Here is a 6,641-nt window from a genome sequence, read left to right on the forward strand (position 1 = left end):
TTTTCAGCTAACGACCCTGCATCAGTGTGGAGTGGCATGAAACAACTCACAAATTACAGGACTCCTACCCCCAACCCTGTGGTGGACCAACAACTGGCTGATGACCTGAATGTGTTCTACTGCAGATTTGAAAGGCCCAATCTCACACCCCACACCCACTCTGACCTTCAATTCACACAAACACCAACACCTCCTGCAAACCCCCCCCCCCCCCTCCTGCTACTCAACCTGCACTTAAGATCTGTGAAGATGATGTGAGTCGCGTCTTTCGGAAACAAAAGACGAGGAAAGCTTCAGGCCCAGATGGCGTCTCACCAGCGTATCTTTGATCCTGTGCTAACCAGCTGGCCCCCATCTTCACACAGATCTTCAACAGATCACTGGAGCAGTGTGAAGTCCCATGCTGCTTCAAACGCTCAATCATTATTCCTGTACCAAAGAAACCAAAAATCACAGGACTTAATGACTACAGACCTGTCACCCTGATGCCTGTGGTCATGAAATCATTTGAGAGACTGGTGTTGGCCCACCTGAAGAACATCACTGGACCCTTTCTAGATCCCCTTCAGTTTTCTTATCAAGCAAACTGGTCTGTGGATGATGCAGTCAACATGGGATTGCATCATATCCTGCAACATCTGGCCAGACCAGGGACATATGCAAGGATCCTTTTTGTGGACTTCAGTGCGGCTTTCAACACCATCATCCCAGCTATACTCCAGAAAAAATTACACCAACTCTCTGTTCCCATGTCTATCTGTCAGTGGATTACCAGCTTTCTGATGGACAGGCAGCAGCTTGTGAGACGGGAAACACACTTCCAGCACCTGTACAATCAGCACTGGTGCCCCCCAGGGATGTGTGCTCTCCCCACTACTCTTCTCCCTCTACACCAATGACTGCATCACCAAGGACCCCTCTGTCAAGCTCCTGAAGTTTGCAGACGACACCACTGTCATCGGCCTCATCCGAGATGACGATGAGTCTGCATACAGAAAGGATGTTGAACAGCTGGCTGTCTGGTGCAGTCAAAACAACCTTGAGCTGAACACGCTCAAAACGGTGGAGATGATTGTGGGCTTTTGGAGGAACACCACCAACACTGACCCCCCTCACCATTCTAAACAGCACTGTGGCAGCAGTGGAGTCATTCAGGTTGCTGGGCACTACCATCTCACAGGACCTGAAGTGGGAGACACACATTGACTCCATTATGAAAAAGGCCCAGCAGAGGTTGTACTTCCTTTGCCAGCTGAGGAAGTTCAACCTGCCACAGGCGCTGCTGATACAGTTCTACTCAGCAGTCATTGAGTCTGTCCTCTGCACTTCAGTAACTGTCTGGTTTGGTTCAGCTATGAAATCAGACATTAGAAGACTACAAAGGACAATTCGGACTGCTGAGAGGATTATTGGTTGCCCCCTGCCCCCCCTCCCTTCAAGAACTTTACACTTCCAGAGTGAGGAAAAAGGCTGGAAAAATCACTCTGGACCCCACTCACCCTGCCCACTACCTTTTTGAACTGTTGCCTTCTGGCCGACGCTTCCATCAGGCACAGGAGCAGTTTTTTCCCTCAGGCTATCCATCTCATGAACAGTTAAATTGCCCCATTGAGCAATAACTATGTGCAATACACAGTTTAGTCTTTTTTATATTTATCCAACACATCCAACCTCTTCTGCCATTTCATTCCTCTGGGAAAATCAAAAAAACAAAAAAACATTTACACTGTATATAACAGATTTGTATTTGCACTGTACATAACAGATAACAGATTTATATTAGATTGCACTACATATGTGTATGTATGTATATGTGTGTCTGTGTGTGTATGTATGTATGTGTATAACTATTTATTTTTATTTTTATTATTATCTATGTCTTGCTGCTGTTTTTGTATTGTTTTTGTATTGTTGTATACTGGAAGCTCCTGTCACCAAGACAAATTCCTTGTATGTGTAAGCATATTTGGCAGTAAAGCTGATTCTGCTTCTGATTCTGATCATTCCAATTTTATTTCTGGTTATTTCAATTTTATCAGTAAAGAAATTAATGAAGTCATTACTTTTGTGCTGCGACGGAATATCTGGTTCAGCTGAGGCTTTATTCCTATCCAATTTAGCCACAGTACTGAATAAACACCTAGGACTGTTGTGGTTATTTTCTATGAGTTTGCTCAAATATGCTGACCTGGCAGCTTTTAGTGCCTGTCTGTAACTACAGACACTATACCTCCAAGCACAGTAAAATACCTATAATTTTGTATTCTTCCACTTGCACTCCATTTTCCAAGCTGCTTTCTTGAGAGCATGAGTATGATCTTTGTCCCATGGTTTGGGGCTTTTTTTTTTAATTTGCTTTAATCAAAGGGGGGCGGCACTATCAAGAGTGCTAGAGAAGACTGTATTTAAATTTTCTGTTATTACATCAAGTTCTCCTAGACTTCGTGGCTTACTGAGTATATGAGATAAATCTGGAAGATTATTAGTGAAGCTATCTTTAGTGTTCGAAAGAATAGTTCTACATGAACGATAGCGTGGTGTAGATTGAGTAATATTAGCTGATCGCAGCATACAAGAGACCTGGTAATGATCTGAGATATCATCGCTCTGCGGCAGAATTTTTATAGTATCAACATCAACTCCATATGACAGAATTAAATCTAGCGTATGATTATGGCGATGAGTTGATCCTGTCATATTTTGTCTGACTCCAAGTGAGTTTAGAATATCAATAAATGCTAATCCCAATGTGTCATTTTCATTATCTATGTGAATGTTGAAGTCACCAACAATTAAAGCTCTATCCACAGCAACTACTTGATCTCATAGAAAATTTGCAAATTCACCAAGGAATTCTGAGTACGGCCCAGATTATCTATATACCGTAGCAAGGGCAAAAGTTGGCAGTTTTTACTTGTATCTGATGGCATCACATTAAGCATTATTAGTTCAAAAGACTTAAACTTATATCCTGTCCTCTGAGTAACACCAAAAACTTGTAGCAACACCTCCTTGAACCTTCAGACGAGGCTCATGTTTATAACTATAACATGGGGGAGTAGACTCATTTAAACCAATATATTCATCCAGGTTTCAGTCAAACAGAGCACATTCAAATTATGATCTGTAATAATTTCATTCACAATTAGTGCTTTGGTTGAAAGAGATCTAATGTTTAGTAGCCCTACCTTTATATGATGTCTATCTTTATTTATTTTATTTTTTTTTTTTTTATTTTACCTTAACCAAATTTTTTTTTAATAATTTAGTGAGAGTTTTGTGTTTGGTAGTTCGGGGAACAAACACAGTCTCTATATTATATCTAGGTGATGCAGTCTCTATTGTTGTAGTTTATGTGACCTGTGTGACGTTTCAAGGCAGCTAGCAGATATTCGGATTAACCAGTTTGTCTGCTTCCTGACCTGGGCCCCAGTTAGTCAAATACTATCACTATTAAGTCTATGAGCCAAATTACTAGAGATGAGAGAAGCACTTTTCCTGGAGGGATGGAGTCCGTCTCTCTTAAGCAGGTCAGGTCTACCCCAAAAACTCTTCCAATTGTCTATAAATCCTATGCTATTCTCCGGACACCACTCAGACATCCAGCCATTCAGTGACAATAATCTACTATAAACCTCGTCGTCACGACATGCAGGGAGATGCCAGAGCATATTACAGGGTCTGACATCGTTTTTGCAAGTTCACATATCTCTTTAACATTATCTCTAGTGATCTCAGACTGGCAAAGCCAAACATCGTTTGTGCCGACATGAATAACAATTTTAGAAAATCTACATTTAGCATTAGCCAGACTTGTAAATTTGATCTGATGTCAGATGCCCGAGCCCACGAAATGTATTTAACAATGGTGTCTGGAGTCTCTATTTCCACGTTCCTTACAATTCAATTCTTTGTCTTGACCATTAGGCTAAATGGAATACAGCGTGCACTGATAGGATTGCAACAGTGGGTGAGAGTGCTGAACTGTAACATTTAAATATTGACAACAGCAAGTTTGTAATTTTGTACAAATTAAGCTTTATGTAAGTCATGGTGTTGTTGAGCGAGGAAGGCTGTTAAATCCTTCACTAATGGACTGTGGGAAAGCTTGTTTGTGTACTGATCTCTTTTAGGGGCTGGTAAGAAATACACAAAGTGTTTCTAAACCATATTTTTCTCAAAGTTGTCCCTAAAATTGATTAAACATTAAAATATTCCAAAACAACAGTCCTTTCCAACACAAGACAAAAATAAAATTTGATTCAACAGTGAGTAGCATAAATGTAGCCAATTAGCATTTATAAGCTTATCTATGGATTTTGTATATGACTTATACACAGTGTTGGGTAAGTTATTCAAAAAAGTGTCTAAAAAATCTAAATAAAATCTAATTGTAATCACATGACTTGATCGGAAAAGTAATCATATGACTAATTACTTTACTTTTAAGTTACTTTCTAAAATACATTGCAAAAAAACTTTGCTTTTCCTAGTCAACAAATTCAAATTTATGTCTATATTTCCTTCTTGTTCAGTGTGGCATCAAGTCATGCACTCAGAACCATACGTTTCTCCCTTACAATGACTCGTTGGTGACTCTTCAGCTGTTACACAAATGCAAACAGACATACTGTACTTAAGAACATAATTTGTGTTTTATACATATGAACTCAGCAAAAAAAGAAACGTCCCTTTTTCAGGACACTGTATTTTAAAGTTAATTTTGTACAAATCCAAATAACTTTACAGATCTTTATTGTAAAGGGTTTACACAGTGTTTTCCATGCTTGTTCAATGAACCATAAACAATTAATGAACATGCACCTGTGGAAAATTCGTTCAGACACTAACAGCTTACAGACGGTAGGCAATTAAGGTCACAGTTATAAAAACTTAGGACACTAAAGAGACCTTTCTACTGACTCTGAAAAACACCAAAAGAAAGATGCCCAGGGTCCCTGCTCATTTGCGTGAACGTGCCTTAGGCATGCTGCATGGAGGCATGAGGACTGCAGATGTGGCCAGGGCAATAAATTGCAATGTCTGTACTATGAGATGCCTAAGATAGCATTACAGGGAGACAGGAAGGACAACTGATCGTCCTCGCAGTGGCAGACCACGTGTAAAAACACCTGTACAGGTCGGTACATCCGAATATCACACATGCGGGACAGGTACAGGATGGCAACAACAACTGCCCGAGTTACATCAGGAATGCACAATCCCTCCATCAGTGCTCAGACTGTCCGCAATAGGCTGAGAGAGGCTAGACTGAGGGCTTGTAGGTCTGTTGTAAGGCAGGTCCTTACCAGACATCACCGGCAACAACGTCGCCTATGGGCACAAACCCCACCTTCGCTGGACCAGACAGGACTGGCAAAAAGTGCTCTTCACTGACGAGTTGCGGTTTTGTCTTACCAGGGGTGATGGTCGGACTTGCGTTTATCGTCGAAGGAATGAGCGTTACACCGAGGCCTGTACTCTGGAGCAGGATCTATTTGGATGTGGAGGATCCGTCATGGTCTGGGTCGGTGTGTCACAGCATCATCGGACTGAGCTTGTTGTCACTGCAGGCAATCTAAATGCTGTGCGTTACAGGGAAGACATCCTCCTCCCTCATGTGGTAACCTTCCTGCAGTTCATCCTGACCTGACCCACCAGCATGACAATGCCACCAGCCATACTGCTCGTTCTGTGCGTGATTTCCTGCAAGACAGGAACGTCAGTGTTCTGCCATGGCCAGTGAAGAGCCCGGATCTCAATCCCATTGAGCACATCTGGGACCTGTTGGATTGGAGGGTGAGGGCTAGGGCCATTGTCCGGGAACTTGCAAGTGCCTTGGTGGAAGAGTGGGGTAACATCTCACAGCAAGAACTGGCATATCTGGTGCAGTCCATGAGGAGGAGATGCACTGCAGTACTTAATGCAGCTGGTGGCCACACCAGATACTAACTGTTACTTTTGATTTTGACACATTATTCCATTTCTGTTAGTCACATGTCTGTGAAATTTGTTCAGTTTATGTCTTAGTTGTTGAATCTTTTTATGTTCATACAAATATTTACACATGTTAAGTTTGCTGAAAATAAAAGCAGTTGAAAGTGAGAGGACGTTTCTTTTTTGCTGAGTTTACATTATTTTTGTAATCCAAGTAATTTAAAAGTAATTGGATTCATTGAAAGTCCGTAACCTGATTGTAATCTGATTACAAGAATTTAAAATGTAATGTACACTACTTTTTCACTTTAAAAGTAGTTACAGTAACTAATTGCTTTGTAATAAGTTTACATCCAACACTGCCTATTCAAAACATGAGTGACTTGTAGTTAAAGGGAACATTTTTTAATAATTACATTACATTTTTTTTTTTTTTTTTTTTGGTCAAAATACAAAAATAGTTATTATTATTTATAGCCTATCCTACTACTGTAAAATCATAATACATTAGTATGTGATCCCCTTCAAATAGCAGTAATTCATTTATTTTAATTTACTTAGGCTATTTCTTTATCTATTTATTTATCTATTGTCATGACAGTGTTACATCGTTACCACAGTTTCACTGTAATGACAATAATTGTAGTAGGCTAACTGTGGAAACTATAAGGAACAGACAGATGGTAAACACCAACTGAATGTAA

Source organism: Myxocyprinus asiaticus, chromosome 5 (genome assembly GCF_019703515.2).
Source record: "Myxocyprinus asiaticus isolate MX2 ecotype Aquarium Trade chromosome 5, UBuf_Myxa_2, whole genome shotgun sequence".
In the NCBI taxonomy this organism is placed as follows: domain Eukaryota; kingdom Metazoa; phylum Chordata; class Actinopteri; order Cypriniformes; family Catostomidae; genus Myxocyprinus; species Myxocyprinus asiaticus.